A 17776-nucleotide genomic window follows, 5' to 3' on the forward strand; every position below is an offset into this window, starting at 1 on the left:
CACAGTTGCAGAAGGGATTTGGTTGACATAATCGGTGTGGTAAATAGGTCATACAATAATTAGCTCTTAGTGTGGCTATCCCGGACGTCTGTCTCCCACACCGTAACGTCGATTGTGGATATCAAGTGGTGTTTACTGATCGACGCGTATGGGGGCAGTGTGGTCCAGTTTTCTAAATTAATTTATGTGTTCGGTACACTGATAATTCCAAAACTGTCCCGGAATTTGCAAACTGGGTCAGGGAGGAGACGGCCATACATATTTTTTGTGATTATCTTACTCTGAGAGAAACTGCTACATAAACTGCTTGAAGAAAATTTAAACCAAATTTTAATCTGAAAATTGAGGTAATTTTATAATGATTTCTGTCTCATCTAAAAATGTCATTCGAAACCATCCTGGGTTGCCCTTTTCTCATTGACAACATCTTTAAAAAATTAATTTCATAACTATCATAATTTGTATTCTATTTAATTTCAATTAATAACATACTTTTAGGCTTAAACCATAATTATATTATTAATTTTTGAAAAATTTTTAAATAAATTCTGTCTACCAAAAATTATAACATCAAATTCAATTTCCAACCACAAAAGAAATCTATTATTATTTCATTTGATAAAATTATTCAAGGGTGGCAATTTTTCGTAATTTTTATATTTAAATAAATTTTATATATTGTATGTATATATTTATGATTATATTATGTATATAGCTATGTATATATTGTAATAATAATTCTTCTTTTGTGAACTCTTTAACTTTATTTAATTAAAGTGTCGGTATTATTTTGAAATTAAAATTTTTTAATTAAACAAATTTATTCATTATATATAAAAAAATATTATCTTTTTAATTAATGAAAAATTTTGTAAAGGAAATGTGGTAATTCTTTTTTTTTCCAATACAACTGTGCTCGCACTTATAATAAAATAAAATAATGATTTCTTCTCTCATCGATTTCCAAAGCCAAGCAAGGAAATAAAATTAATTTTTCATTTGTTTTTTGCTTTTGGTTTTTTTTTTTTTTCAATTTTACAATTCTAAAACACAAAATTTTCTTTAGTAAAAATCATTTTTAATAATAAGCATCCGCTCGCTTTATTTTAACTCTATTGCAATATTAAAAATATTTATAAGTGAAAATAAAAAAGGAAATTATAAATAATGGAAAAATAAAATAAATCTAAGTACTACTCATTTATATAATATTGAATGGGATTTTTTTTTATTGTATTCAATTTCAATCTCTTTAAATGATTAATAAGAAAGTAAAGTCGAACAAGAGCAATGATGTTATCTATGTATAGAAATAATGTAATAATTCAGTGTTTTTCAAATATTCAGGTGTCATTATTGTGATAATATGGTAAGCTTGTAGGAATTTACTCTATAACCGCACTTCTACCATAAAATCTTAGGATTTTTATTCACATGATTCTATATTTTTAGTTTTCAATACCATTTGATTTGATAAAAACTTCTGCATTAAGTGAGTTCTGGGAGAAATATGGATATTTTGGTAGCTGCCTGATTTTTGAAGGTAATTTAAAAGAGAATCGAATTATTTAGTTTTAAAAGTTCTAAAACAATGCTATAACAAATTCTTACACTCTACAGTCGTATCCCTTTTGTAAGTGTTAAATTATTTGAAAATCACTGCCATTCATTATATAGATATAGTCAGTGAATGTTCGCTAATTATTATTTTTATAATAAATATATAGACAAAAAATTTTCTCAATGAAAAATATTATTTAAGTACAATATTTATATTGAATTTATTATATAGTAGAAAATTTTATGTACCTACAGTACAATCATCATAATTTGAACTGAATTTTTTTCTTTTTGAAATTCATCGAGAAAACTTATACAGAATTATTGTAAAAATGTTACTGTCATAATGAAAAAAAAGTGCCTAAACAGAAGCACCTTGGCGAAAATAGCTAGCCTATTTTGGAAGTATATTGCTATTTGGCGATTTTGTATTTCCAAGTACAGTACACCTCATAATCATACACAGGTTGTTCGGTAGAGTCCAGAAGTCACAAATATTGTTTTTGATATTTTAAATGTAAAGAAAATCCGCAGCAACTTTGCATTATTTAAATTAATACAGCTTAAGCAGGTTCATATAAACTTTGATGATTTTTGTGCAACAATATTTTACAATTCGTATAAAAAAGATATAAAAGTTTTAACAATAATTTTCTTAAATTATTATGTGGTTTTTATTACCTTTAATCTTTAAATTTTTTCTTATTTTATTTTTGCAATTTTTCTTACTGGTTCTCAATTCATTTTAGTTTATACCACCATCATAAACAACACGTCATTGATTTCTTGATCGATAATTCTCAAATCAATACTATAATATTGATTATAAGAATTGCAATCATCATAATAATTACGTTTAAAATCATTATGATCATTGCTTTTGGATGAAATCTCATGTTTTGTTTAAAATTTTTCTTTTTGTTTTGTCAGCTCTGAATATTGTATTTGGAATAATGCGTTGGCGGTAAACGAAACAATAAAAACATTTATTTATGAAAAAAAATTGTATCGAAGTCGGTAATAATGTTCATTAATGTAAAGATTGAATAATGAGAAGGATCTATGAGGATGATGTTTTAGAATTTAAAAAAAAATGTTGATAATTATTAGCCATTTACATATGTATGCGTAATTTCATTCGGGTACTTCAATGCAATGCAATTAAATAGCTTTTAATTCTATAGAAAATTTCTAGCGGACTTAAGTTGTATAAGTTGTGAAACAATTAAATACGTACGATATTTCCAAATTTTATAACTTCGATGTTTGTTGTGTTATTCCATTAATTTAAGAAATTCAATGTAATTTTCAAAATTCACATAGTTAAGGTGATTTTATGTTACGTTAGTGTAAACTCTTTTCCAAAGGGAATAATGTTAAATTTTATTGTGTGTTATTTCATTTGACTTTATTGTAAAGCACCTTTTCGCCAATTTAATTCAATTGATATTATTTATGGTTTCATTTTTTAAAATTTCATAAATTTTTTTTTGTTTTAGAAATTATTATTGAATTCTTACATTTCTTTCTTATTTATTAAATTTTATTTGTTGAACTTCAAAAGCAAAAACATTTTAACAAACCAATATTGAGTACATGTATGTACATTATGGCAAGTATTTATACAATGAATATACTGGATCACCGTCATTGCTATCATCATCATTTTCAATATATCAACATGTTAGTAACATTGACTCATTTCATACAATTACAATTATTGCGGTATATTTCGCTGTTCTTCTATTCTGTTCTGTTCGCTTGTTTATTATTTAAAGTTATGAATTATTATCAGGCGAAAGGGCAAGACAAACCCATTCTTGAGTGCATTATAAATAAATAAATAAATAAATAAAATAAGGAATAAAAAATTATTGAAAAATATTAAAATAAAAAATATGAAGAGAACAAAAACAAGTAAGAAAATATAAGAATATTAAATTCAAATATTAAAAAAAAAAAGAATTAAAGTAATAAAAATAAAAGTTCAGTTTATTTTTTTTTTGTGTTTTTATACAAAGTTATTATATAATTATATATAAACAATAAAATGTATGTTTGTGTTTATGTATTCATCATTAAAAAATGTGGTGTTATATACGCGGTCGTCATACCACAACAAAATAACCCATTATTATATTTTATATTACTTATAATAAACCTTCGTATTAAAAATTATATCTAAACACTACATGGTGTCTGCAAGGGGAAATTAAACCTTTGGATCTCAGTTTGTGCAATAAAAATTAATAACAAAAACCTTGGCAACTACTATCAAACAAATTTGTAATCAAACATTTATCATACAATTGCTGTCAAACATTTCTTGTATACTTATTTGTCTTCGAGAATTTTTATAAATTTTAAGTGTTATATTTTTGAAACGTATGTAAATTTTGAAGATCTTCTATAAAAACTACAATTTAAGCAATAATGTATAATATGTCTTTATTTAACTATCGTCTATCATACATTACTTTTCTGGTACTTTTCTGGTTGTATAGTGTTGAACTGAATAAAAACTTCGCTCGTAAAGTAACCATAAGCAATTGTTGCGGTTAAACAAGACAAAAATATTAAATATATCAACACCCTGTACATTGTAGTGTTATTATATTATATTGTATATAATTACAATCAACAATATAAGCATGAGTACATGTACAATAGCATTGGAGTAAAAAAAAAGTTTTAAAACTTTCAAACTAAATAATAAAACAAAAAGGAAAATAATAAAAAATTAAAAATAAAAATAATAAAAAAGTGAACATTTTTTTATATTAATAATAATAATAAAGAAAAATAAAATTAAAAGTTAAAACTTTATATTTAATATAAAATAAATAATACACTACTGTCTAAAAGTTTTATAATACCATACAAGTTCGGAAATTCAATGTAAATGATAGTTAACTGTTAAATGAAATTTAGCTTGTGTGGAAATATATTAGAACAGTTAGAATTTAATAAAATTCTTTTGTTTCGAGAAAAGTGCAAGAGACGTAAAAGAGTGATTTTTTCATGTTTATGTTCCGAGTTTAAACGAAAACACCGTAAAATTGTAAATTTGAGTACGTGTAAATTTTTTTACAAAATCTAGGGTTGTCAAATTGTATGGTGTTGGCAGTTTATTGACAGATTAAATGAAGTTTACAGCAAGAGTCAATAAAGGTGAATTATTGGGAACAAACTTTGCGAACAAAGTTGATTGTGAAAATAAAGAGACGAAAAGTCAATTTTCGGCAGGTATAAAATCATTTCAATAAAATAATATCAAAGCACAAATTGATTGTTTCGAAATTTTCTTTCGAAAGCGATTTTTAATAAGAAAATACAATATTCAGTGTGTGCTCTTTGTGTACGCAAATATTTCGTTATTCAGTGTGGGCTGTGTGGATGTTGTTTATTTCGGTATATTCCTTTGTGTTTGTTATTTTTTTTAATTTCATTTTTTTTTATTAAAATACAAAGTACTAAAAATTAAAACAAAAAATAAAAACTAAAATTTCTTTTAATTTTTTTTTTCTAACCATTTTCAAGTCATTCTAGAATATACGAATTTAAAATATGAAATAAAATAATAATAATTTTATATTTTATTGTATACACATAAATATATATGTACTCGTATATTTGAGTATACAATGTATTGTGAGCAAGCAATATAATATTTGGTTTCGTTTAGAGCGCGGCGGAGCTATAAAATCATTAAAGTAATTACATTTTATGACGGGTGAATGAATTTTTTTTTATTTTATTATTTTATTAATTTTACTTTTTTTCATCATTTTTAATTTTCAATCTTATTCTCTTTTCCTTTCAATTTGATTCCTATTTCATTGTAATAAAAAATAAAAATTCGAGAGAGACCGCCATGAAAAAACAATAACAATAATTTTGTATGTATATAATGTTGAAGAATTGAGCTATACAACAATAAAAACTAAAAAGAGAAAAAAATTCTTATTCTTCTTATTTTTTAAATATTTAATTTCATTTCCGAATCACACATTGAAAATGGAATGACAAAGTTCTCATGCTAAAACAAATTATTCTTGATTGCTTTTTTTTTTGTTGTTGTTTTTTTTTATATAATTATATTAATTTAAAAAAATTTATTTGTTTAAGTAACGATTATTATTATAAGGTTTTTATTTTTTTTTTGTTTTAACGCTATTTTGTGACTCATTGCTATTAATATGAAAGAAGAAACTAAAAATTATTCATTCAAAAGAGAAACGCAAAAAAAATTTCAAAATTGCTTTGAAAAAATTGGTGACAGTCTTGTACCAATATTGAGAGGCCATACAGATTAATATTCTAAAATTCGTTCAGATGACAGATCGGATGAACTAAAGATATCTAAATGATCGGATATCTAAAGAGGAGGACTTGGGGATGCATCAGTACGAGCAAGCTGTTGCAACAAAATGCGGCGGTAGAGTAAACTAACAGTAAGTGGGAAAATACAAAGGCATCAGGCGCAACCAAACAAATTTGGCCTAAGCTAGATCTGCGTCGCGCGGTGAATCTAATTTCTCTCCTCCGGTTTATATCGGTGCTGTTCCTTGGGTCGCATTTCTTCCTGTGAATTGCGGACCTGGCGAAAAGGCCAAAATGAAAATGCCAGGAATCACAACGGGTTTGCTTTGTAAAACGGAAATACCAAACGACATTTTAGCAAATATAGTTTTTTTAAGGATTCCTACCACAAAGAAGTGTGTTTTTACCGAAAACTCGATATACAAAATTTTGTTCCATTATATAACCCATTTTCATAATAGTCTTCAAACAATGAATATCTGAAGAATATTAGGAGAATGTTCAAAAATCAGATACAGTGCGACCGTTCTGCTAGGCAGGCTATTGAAGAAAGAGAACCTTCTGACTCAGTTCAGTGCTTTAACCCACAAAACAAGATAAACGATATTTAATTATACATTTGTATTACGGAGAGTTCGAGTCAGTATTCAGTTTACATTAATAAAACTTCTAATTAATAAAAACTGAGTTTACCATATTAATATTTTGGTTCCGTTTTCTTTTTTTTTTTGGTATTTTCTTAAGATTTAAAAATAATTATTTTTTTCTGTACGTCAGCAATTTTTGTTTTAAATTAATAAACAAAAAAAAACTAAATTAATAATTAATTAAATATTTTTTTTTCTAGTTTTGTATATAAAAATTATTAGCATTTCTATTTGTTTTAACCTTATATTTAATAAAAATTAATTAAAAAATTGTTATTTATTTGTTGTTTTTACGTTTTGCTTTGTAATTTAAATTTGCTTATTGTTTCAATGGAACTATGTACACACGTACCTACGAACATAAATATTTTATATTTATTTATAACAAAATTAATTCTCTTTTATTTAAAAAAAAGTAGTAACACAAAAAAAAAACAACATTAAAATAAAAACTTACGATTATTATGTGAGATTTTAGTCTATAAGAAAATATGCTATTTAAGCCTTACCTAGAATGAAAAAATAAAAAAAATAGAATAAAAATTAATAAAACTTCATTAATTAATTTTAATATACGAAATTATATATAAATATGTATATAAGTATGTAAGTATATAAAGATTAATTTAACAAATAAAATATTTATCGCTAAGTAAATATCAAAAAAAAAATTTTATTTGTATACAAAAGGCAAAAAAAAAAATACAAAACAAAATTTATAAATTCATTAATTAAAAATAAATTGTTTTATAATTTAATTTCTTATCTTTAATTTAATTATAGATTTTTATTTATTTTTAATTAATCTTCTTAATAATAGAAAAATATGAATGAAATTAATATTTTATGGAATTTATTTATTATTAAAAGTGTGGTTGAAAAATCTTCTATTCTTTGTTCTTCCAGAAAACTTTTATAATTCCAAATAAGATGTTATCAGAACGAGATCATATGATTTGCACTGTCGAAAATTTAGCCAAGCCACGTATTCAAAGATTTTCACAACTTTTCTTGTGTGAAATAGTAAGTTTATATTATGTTTTTTTTATTTTCTGCTTAGAAGGCGGACGAAACGGTGGTGCACTTATTGTTTGAATGTGAGGCGGTTGCTCACCACCTACGACTAACACGTCTCGTAAGGACTTTGTGACTCCGATGGAAGTATCGCGGCTTTACATGTCTACCATACTGTAATTTGTTAGGGGTCTGGGTATAGCGCTAATGTAGGTGGGAATGAAAATAATAAAAGGTCCTATGAGTCGGTTCCCATCGGAAAAAAACAATGCATTTTTATAGTTAAAGTGCCGCGTATTATTTTATTAATTTTTTAAAAATTTACTTAAAAGCCCCCGCATACTCGTATCTTTTACTTGTTCTGGATGATTTTATTTAAAAGATTTACAAAATGATTTTTCATTAAATATAACTTGGCTGCATTATTCTTTGACAATTTTTCAAATACCATACCATATTTTCTATTTATATATGGTAATTTGAGTATCGCTCAAAAGTCAAATATATATTTTTGGGTCTAACAATTTTTATTCTTTTTTTTTATTAAAATAAAAATTTCTTTAAAAAAGTATTTAAAAAAAAAAATAATTTTAATAATCGTTAAGTTATAAATATTTTACTGTAATATAGTAGACTATATCGAAACTATATTTTATAATATTCTAAATTATATCCTTGAATTATTTTTACTATTATTATGAACGCATACAGACATTTGTATATACACATATACGCTTATATAGTATATATATGTGTAATAAAAAGAAAGGATATTACAATGTTTTGTTCCGTTTTTATTTTATAATTTTTATTCTATTATTATTTTATACGTTTCAACAACTAGAGAATGTGAATTATATGAGTATATAGAACAAACAAAAAAAAGAGAAATATTTATTTAATGTGCATACATAATATACACATATATCATATATAATATATATACAAATATATAGTATTTATGCAGGTTTTAATTCACCGTATATATGAGAAATTTACGAAACGTGGAAAATATATTTATGTATTTAATATAATATGCGTGTATATATTAAAATATACCTGTAATATATATGTATATATATATATATATATATATATATATATATATATATATATATATATACGTAACATATAGAATAATAGTTGCACTCTATTGCACTATATGTATATTTTGAGTATATGCGTTTTAATATAACTGTATATGTTTAATTTCCTAATTTCGTGGGTATGAAAATATAATAAAATAAAATGTAATGAAAATCGCGGTCAAAATATTCTATATATGTACGCGAATTTTTGCATTTATACTTATTATATTTATATTAGTTTGCAAAATAAAAAAAAAATTGAAAAATATAAAATAAATTTTCAATTGGAAAAAAGCCTGCAGTTATTAGTTTGGTAATATTATTAAAATGTGTTTGCTTATGTTTTTTAACCGAAATATGTTTGTAATAATTTCAGATTGAAAATGTTTTTTTTTTATTTATATATTTATTATAATAAAATAATTGATATATGCATGCATATTATAAATATTTATATAATTCTTTCTATTATGAACATTTTTGTTTTTCAATATTATAAATAATATTTGTAATATTGCATATAAATAGGCGCACAAAATAAATTCACATAAAATTATACTTTCTAAGAATTCTTTTTTAATAATAACGAAAATTTGGTTTCGAAATTGTTAAATCAATTAAGGACTCCGGCTTAGCGTTTTGCTTAATTTAATATTCGACTCTGACTCCGACTTCAACTACGACTATGAATCAGGTATTGACCGATCCTTTGAATAAATTTTCGAAAATAAATATTCCTGATTCAAGGAATAAAGTATTACGAAGGGTTTGCCCATTTCTTTCAAATCCGATAACAGCCTTATTTCTCCCCCCTAACATCGGGTTAGGTAACTATAATTTGGATCTTTCATTTTCCTTATATAGCAAAATTTTCTTATATGGGAATTATCAAATTTACTTTAATATTTATAAAAAACCTAATAGGGTTTGCAAGATCAACCCCTAAAATTTCAGTCATACACTTATTTATTTCATTCCCTATAAACAAAACATTCAGAAGAATAGTGCACCGATAACACAAATAATCATATATTTCAATTCTTACATACAAATATACTAGTATGTACATTGTTCTTTTATTGTTATTTTACAAAAAAATAAAAATTTGCTTAAAATTCATGTAAAATATTAATGAATCATTCATTGTACAAGTATCATGAGAAAGAGAAAGATTAGAAGAGAGATTGAAAGGTTAGGAGAGAGTTTGATGAAAAATTGAAGGAAATAATAAGAGATAGATAGTAAAATTTGAGTAAAAGAAAAACAAGAACAAAACATAAAAATATTCAAAGTTCATAATCCAAAGAAAAAACTAACTAAAAACTAACACATGTGTTTACATATAAGTGTAATATACCTAGTTATTTTCATACCACACACAACCAAACGTATATAATGTTAACGCAAAAATGCAAACTGCGCAAAATGCGTTTTTTTGTTGTTCATCCTTTTGTTTTTTGGTATATTTTTGAATAGAGGTGACTTTAATATTAAAAGAATAGGATATTTCGAAGAGAAAGAGAGGAGAGAGGGGATCAGAGTCGTGCATGCAAAATTATAAAGGAAAATATTTTTTTGCTTTATTATTTTTTATTTTTTGTTTTTGGCGAAAGGATCCTTTTTATTTTATTATAGTTCTTTTTATATTTGTTATAATGTTAAGGTTCCCCCCCCAAACTATTATACTTTGTTGTATTTTGAATTGGAAAATTTTTTGTATACGTGATATAAATGTGTGTACTTGAGTACGTGTATACGCGTTTGAAATTATTAAAATAAATGCAATAATTTAGAAAATTGTAACGGATGAAGTGCACATATATGCATTCGTAGATACATATATAATTTAAGAGCGGGTGAATATTATTATTATTGTGTGTAGAATTTTGTGAATTGGGCTCCTCTATGTGTGTACACGTATATGCAAAGGGAAAACTATTCTGATTTCTTGCTGCATTTTTTCTTATTATTTTTATTCTTCCTTTTGTTTTTGGCGTTTTTTTTTTGTTTTGATTTTTTTTTGCCATTTTATTTGGTTTTTATATTATTGCAAAATTTATATTACGCTAACAAATTATATTTCTTTATATGGTTTTTGCGGTCACATTATACTTAATGTTAAGGGGAGAAATAGAAAAATTGTTAAAAAAAAAGCAAAAAGAATAATAAGTTCAGAGGAAAAACAAACTGGGAAAAATTATTAAAGGAAAACTAAAATTGAAGTGGTGTGGAGGTTATGTAAGAAGAATATTGGAGTTTGGAGCTCAAATCAACAAGAGAGGAGTTTTTTTTTTTTTGTATAATATTATTATTGAACAGTAATTTTTTGTTTTAGGAACAAAAATATATTTGCATAATTTTTAAGAGAATATATATATATATTCGCGATAACAAGGATTTTTTTTTTAATATTATAAAATATGTGCAATGTAGCGGAATTTCTTTATTCATTTCATATGCAATTTTCGAAAATTTTTATAACAATATTATTGTAAATAATTATTAAATATTTTTATATACATATATTATATTTAAAAATATAATCTGACATATACATATTTAAGTTCATATGTATGGATTTGTGTACAATAGAAAAACATAATAATATATGAATTGCTTATTTTTGTATATTTATGAAAGGAATTGTATATTTCTAATAATTTTAATATTTATACTATAAGGATTCAATATTATATTTGTGTATAGGAGATACTAGTAATATATATAATATATACTACGTGTATGCAAGATTTGTTCTTCGCCATGCATATAATGCAGAAAATTTAACATTCATATGCACGTATATATACTTATATATACAGCATTTGTATTTTATAAATAAATGAATTTTATTATTACTGTTATTAAAATATTAATTTTAATATTTTATGAAAATATTATATTGATTTTAAAATGATAATAAATAATATTAATAATAAAATATAAATTTGAACAGACTTATTGTAAATATATATTGCGAATAATGTAAGTAGAAGAATGCAATTCGTATACATTTAACGTGTGATCGTATATACGATTTTAAGCAACATTATCTTTTAAAAATACCACAATAGTTGTATTCAATATACTGTTTTTTCTGTATTTTATTTTAAGAACAAATTGTGTAAGAATTAAATTTAAATAATACGAATACATGATTAGTTTTAAGTTAGAATATTATATAGAATGCATATATGTAGCTTAAAAATTCTTTTCCTGGAGCAATTTGTTGGTTCTATAACTGCAATTATGTGGTGTCAATAATTCAACTTAAAATTGAAACTCATAAGCTGAAATATTCTTTATTGTTGCAGTATTGCTGCAAATTTTGAGGTCAGGAGGATACTGTTATTTCAAGCCCAACTGTAATTTAAATTAATTCTGAGTAAATTGCTCAGAAATCTGAATAAGATTCGAATATTAAAATAAAAAAAAAAGGAATTTGCTTTTATTAATATTTCGGTAAAGACTATAATATAAAAAAAAAATCTGATGTGGTCAGCACATAACCGACCGCATTGTGTATTGTCTAGTTAAATGAAAGTGTTACAGAATATTATAAAAAGTCTGTTAAATACTTCTTTCCAATTTTTAGGACATTAGTAAGCTTACAGTTAACATACCTAGAAAAATGTAAATTTGGCTCTTAGTAGAGTTTCGCTTTGTGCTACCCGAATTCCCTGATATGCTCGCCAGTTAGTTTCGGTAACAACCAGAACTCAAATATCAAATTTCAAGAAATTCCATCAATTTGTTTTATGGATATGGTGAAAAATGTAAAATCGGCCCGCAAATCCGTTTTTGAGCCCTGATCTTTCCAAAAAATTTATATGTTCATTGCTTTAATATGAGGAATTCATATATTAAATTTCAATGAAATCGGTTGATTATTTCTCTTTATATACACAAAAATGTATATTTGGCCCGTAGTAAACGTCTAGTTGCCGATGCCTGATTTCTTCCAAAACATACGAATTTTTGCGGACGGTCGAGCTGAGCTTATATATACAATTTCAAGTAAATCGGTTGAATATTTTCTTCAAAATGTTCAAAAATGTAAAACAGGCCCGCTAAAAAGTGCAGTTTCCGAGGCCTGATTTATACCAAAAGTTAAACGATCCGTGCCATGGTGGAAACAAACTTACATATAAAATTTCATCAAAATCGGTTCAGCCGAACTTGAGATACACGCGTGCACACACAGACCGACAGACCGACAGACCGACAGGTTGCTTAAAATAGTTTATTTACACTTCCCTACTATGGAGAAGTACGTTCCCACCGAAAACTCGATATGCAAAATTGGTTGCCATCACATAACCTACCTATTGTTTACACAATACGGTCGGTAAAAACAAGATTGTATTGAAATAAATTTCTGATTAATACATTTCACAAAATATTGCATACTTTTAGGATGATTAGTCAACCAATTATTAATTAAATATAGTTTAAGCTATGCAAAATAGGGTGACCAAGTAACTGTTATTTGCTTATAATTATTATTACCAAATACAATTTATTTCCGACTTCAGTTTTTAATTTTTGACAAACAAAATGTTTACGTTTATAAATTAAGTTCTCAATTTTCCGTTTGCTTTTGAGAGCGAGAGCATTATATCTGCACAATATTTATATTTAAATTCTTTTTATATAAAATTTATGATTTAAGCAGAATTTATGAGCACACAATTTTTGTTTTTGCTTTGATTTCCATTCTTAACTTCATTTTATACAATGTAAGTAGAATTCTTTTTTTTGGACGCTTTCATGTGTGTTTACATGTCCGTATTTATAATAAATTGTATGTATATTGTATAAAATAAAATATTCTTCCTTTTTATGTTACTTCGTAAATATGTATAATATAAATTTTATTTATATACAGAATACACAGCGATTATATTCAATGTTTTCTTTTTTTTCACCATAATATCCAAGTTTTTCTCTCTAATGTTGTAATATTACACATCATTACGGGCAATTAAATGCAAAATAGTTTCCGTTTAAAATTTTTATTCTTTTATGAATGTGAATTTATGACACTGACAGAATGAGATAGACGATAATATGTACATATGCATACATACAGTGTACGTATGAAAGGGTTTATACATAATTATAGAATATATTTCAAAATAATCTTAATATACTAGCAGATCCAATGCTATACATACATGTAGTAATGTAAACTAACCGTATATACAAAGAGTACAAGAAATAAAAATACCAAAACAAAATATATTTGAATTTTTTGCCCGAAAAGTGAGTGTACACACATTTGTAATTATGTTGAATTCCATTTAAATTCATATATGTATATGAATATAGGAGCCATCTATATATGTATACATAAAACCAAATATAGAAGAGAGAAGGTAATTAGTATTATTAGTGTAAATTTTCGTAAATCATTACATATTACTTAAAAATACATAAAAATATTTAATAATAATAATGAATGGGTCATTTTCTTAGTTATTATATTCACATATTTTCATACTGTTATACTGTTATACAAAATATATTCTAATATATAGGTGTGTATTTTGTATAATCTTGTACATATCTATATATTATTCAATATGTGAATGAGTTAAAATTGAAATTATGCATATATTAGCCTAAATATTTATATTTATCAATCAGACCATACATACATATACATATACATATGTATATATGCAAATGTGGTAAAAAACAAAAATTGAAAGAAAACTTTTGTTACAAACAAAAAAGAACAAATGCAAATTCAATTTCAAATATTTTGCTTATATTTATTTTGTGCATATGTAAGTAAAATTGTACATAATATGCATATTTACATAAATTAACTTATTATGATACTACATATATGTACGTAGCATATACATATTATGTAAAATAGTTTTATATATTTAAGAATTTTGTTTTTTACTCGTTACATTTTTCCTTTATGCGAATTGAATAAAATATTTTTGCGTTTTTCTCTTTTTTTTTTGTGCAATAGCCATGCTATATAACATATTACTTAAGTAACATTTTATTATTGGTTTGTTGTAAAAAAAATAAATTAAATGCATGTACATAGATACATACATATGTATATTTATTATTTCTTATAAATTATTTGTTATACATACTTTATATAATATAGTTTTTGTAGTAAAGAAATTATTTATTTTAATAAATTCGTAAATTAAGACACTGAGAAAAATCCGATGACAAAATATGTTAATAATTAATATTTTTGAAAAAAATTTATGTAAATATTTGCTAATGTAGCTTAATAGGAAATTCAACAATATTTGTAACTGCAAGGATAACTGAATTTCAATTATATTTTCTCCTACATGCGCTGATATTAAATGTCAGTCGTTTAGACGAACAAACGTTTGATAATTCGTATGTAAAATACTGAAATCACAAATTCAACGGTACTTAAAAAGGTATACGAATGAGTGATGTGAAAGAAAAAAAAAGAATCAAAAGAAATTATTAGAAATAGAAAGTAACTTATTTTGAGAGAGAGGCAAAAAGAAAAAAAAAATTTTTTCAAATATGGGTTGAACGGTAAACCGAATGTTGAGTTAGAATCCAATCCGCCTTTAGTAAAATTTAAGCATTGAATATATCTAGAGAATAGGTCTGTCAGCAGTGCACGGTTCTTACACAAAATGTTTAAATTCGAGCAAAGAACCTTTCTTTTGTATATGTATTCTCAGATTTCATTGCATTTTTGCTCTTATTTCAATATTTACATCCATTATGTGCAGAATAAATTAAATTAAAAGAGAGAGAATCTCGTATTGGTGTGCATTGTATAATATACGACTATAATTATAGTATTACATATTCTTGTTCAAATATGTTCAACTCAAAGGTTTACCACATAAATTTTTTTGAGTGTTTTTAAAAAAAAAAAGACTGCTTATGTTTTTCTTTAAAATAATTAAAAAATTTTCATTTCTTTCTTTTTATATTTAAATTTGGATTATAAGATTAAAGATAACTTAATGCTATTGTTAATATTTCATTAAATGTAAGAATTTCCATTGTACACAATTTTACAAAAAAAAAAAAAAAATTAATTTTTGCTTTTCTTTTGTGTTGTTTATTCTTTTCTTGTTTTTTTTTCTAAATTCATTTATGAAAATAATTTTTTTTTTAATATATAGTTGAATTAATTGAATTGTTGCAGATTGTAATTCATTTAATAATAACAAAAAAAAACAAACGCTTAATAAAGGCAAGAATCATAGCGTATAATGTAAAGTAAAAGTTAACTTTTTTTCTTCATGTATAATTTGAAAATTAAATTTAATATAAAGATAATATTAGAAAATAATTTTTTTTTTTCATAAGAATGAAGAATAAGAATGAATTAAATAATGAAAAGCAAGTATTTTTAAATAAATAAAAATATAATTATTTAAGTAATTCAGAAGAATTTCTAAAAATCTCTGAGAAGAACGAGAAAAAAAATATAGTTAATCATGCTAAATCTGTGGTACCCGTACGAAATTTTTATTCCATGGGCGAACAAATATGATATAGTTGACTTTAGAGTAGGCTGAAGGAAATGACTGTAGCAAATTACTATAACTAATAACTATATATTAATACTGAGAATAAACTACACAGATCCACCCAAAATTAATCTAATGTCAAATTAATCTATTTTTCAATAATACAAGTCTTGTTCGTGAAGAATAAATTAAATCTCTAATTAAATATAAATAAGACAGAAATTAGACTTAAAAATTTTCAAAACTTGAATGTTACCAATATAAATGAGATGTAAATGAGTTTAGGCTTCTAAATTAGAGTAAGTATGAGTCTGTACTCATATGAGTATATAATTTCGAATTATTAAAATTATATTAAAAATTTTCTATTTTACTAATCATTTTAATTTTTAGTATTCGTATTTTTTTCAATTGCCTATACGACTACAAATATGCATAAAGGTGTTTGAATATATTAAAAAAAAATTATAATAAATTAATAACAATGAAAAATTTACCTAAATCTAAAGAGTATGCAGTCAGCTGGCCTTCAACTTTTTACCATTACCTTTAATAATAATAAAAAATGAACCTATATGTGTTTGTTTTTTACCTTTTATAATTTAATATTTTTTATTATTTTCTTTTTTTTTTTTAAATTAAATTTTTTAGTTCTCAAGGTTTTTCCGAATTTCTACAAAAAAAAAATAAATGAATTTGGAATAATTGTACTTTTAACAAATATTATTTATTTTTACTATTATTTTATTGTTTTTGTTATTGTTTTTCTTTGTTAGCTTTGGTTATACTTTAATTTTAATAAATAAATATGTTGAATTCCATAATTTATTTCTCTCGCTAGTTTAAACCATAGAGACTCGGTTGTTATTTTCGATTAATTTTTATTTTTTATTATATTTTCTATTTTTCTTGTTTCTTTTAATTTCCTTTTTATAATAATTTATTTATTTTTTTTTTCTCATTTTTTTTCATTACTCTTAACTATTATTATTATTATTACTATTACCATTATTATTATTATTTTATTTTTATTATTATATAAAAGTAAATTATAATTATCATGATTATTATTGTTATTACAAAAAAAAAAAAATAGTTTTTTTTTTGTTATTTTATTCAAAAAAAAAAAAATGAAAACGTATTTTTATATTTTTCGTCATGGTTCTTAGATTTCTTTAACTGGTTTTCGTATATACATACATATACACATACATTTATTGATATTAATAACTATTATGGGTACTAACGATCATGTTAAATTTCATGTATATTACATTTTATTATTATGAGAGTAACACAAAAATTTTTACCCCCTTTAATTTCCATTTTTGTTTTTTTTAATAATATCATAACCTAATAATATTTTTTTGGTGAATTAATGGTGAAACAAAATTAAAACAGAATGAGAGTAATGTTATGTACCATCAATTAATAATTGTTTTGCGGTAATAGTGTTGTGACAGTAACTTTTGCGAGTAGGTGCCCATACAAATTTGCTATTAAATGTACATACATATGTTTACGAGTAATATATTAAACACTTTTTATTGATTTTTATTTTTTTTTCCATTAAATAAAATCCACGGACGATTACACATTCAATTTCCATCAAACTTTCATTAGACTGAGCACAATG

This window comes from Condylostylus longicornis, unplaced genomic scaffold (genome assembly GCF_029603195.1).
Source record: "Condylostylus longicornis isolate FDR11 unplaced genomic scaffold, ASM2960319v2 ptg000022l, whole genome shotgun sequence".
In the NCBI taxonomy this organism is placed as follows: Eukaryota; Metazoa; Arthropoda; class Insecta; order Diptera; family Dolichopodidae; genus Condylostylus; species Condylostylus longicornis.